Here is a 1,087-nt window from a genome sequence, read left to right as displayed (position 1 = left end):
CTGCACCCAGGCCAGGCTGGTTCAGGCCTGCCCTGGAGAGACCGGGGCAGTCAGGCAGCCGCTGGCCACCCCTCCCCTCCTCGCCTGCCGGCTGCCTCCATCACACACCCAGCCCGGCTTCCCTAGGCTCTGACCTTTCTTTCATTTCAGAGGCAGCAGTGGCAGTGACAGCCTCTGCCTAGGAGGAGGGTGGCTCAGGTTTCCCCCCAGCTGGCTGGGGGCAGCCGCGAGCATGTGTGCTGGGTCTGCAGTGGCCAGGCTGGGCCCGCAGGGTCCTGAGGAGGGCCACCCACTGCAATCACAAAGGATCCCCAAAACCATCTTTTATTGAACACTTACTACATGCCAGGCCCCTGCATGGTCCCCACACAGACCCCCCATTAACTCTCTTGGGCCCTGAAAGGTGGGTATTTATTTAACCCCACTTAGCAGATGAAAAAATAAAAAAAAATTCAAAGCTCAGAGAAGCTAAGCTTTGCCCCCAAGGTCACACAGCAGGAGAGGCACCAAGTCAGGGATTTTAGTTGCTACCTGCAAAGTGAAGAATCATTTTTTAGATAGGGAAATCGAGGCTCAGAGACAGGAAGCCAAGTCTCGAGGTCATAGAGCAAAGTGCGGAATTTGGATTTACCACCAGATGTATTGGGTCAGGCTGCCTGGAAAAACAAAGTCTGTGTGTATGCTGAAACATAAGCTTTCTTTTCTGACCCGCATGAGTCCCTGCCTGTATTAGGGCTCTGAGGTGGAGCCACAGGTGGACTTTAGGGGTAAGAACATTGGACATAGTATCAGGAGACCTCTGCTGAAGTTGCTGTGTGATCTTGAGCAAGTTACTCTACCTCTCTGGGCTTTGTTGAAGCTCCAGTGAACACCAAATGGGATGCCATGTCGAAAGGGCTTTGCGACTGGGACACACAGGGCAAGACTGGGGAGTGCTAAAGTGGTCCCTACTCTGTCCCCAGTACCCCTTCTCAGAGGCCCTGCACCCCTGCCCTAGCCCCTCATTGCCAGCGGCAGCAGGACCTAGCAGTTAAGAGCACACACGGGCTCTGCAACCACACAGACATGGGTTTAAGCCCTGGCTCTT

Source organism: Bison bison, unplaced genomic scaffold (assembly GCF_000754665.1).
Source record: "Bison bison bison isolate TAMUID 2011002044 unplaced genomic scaffold, Bison_UMD1.0 scf7180017864495, whole genome shotgun sequence".
NCBI lineage: Eukaryota > Metazoa > Chordata > Mammalia > Artiodactyla > Bovidae > Bison > Bison bison.
Note: the sequence above shows the minus strand (reverse complement) of the source record.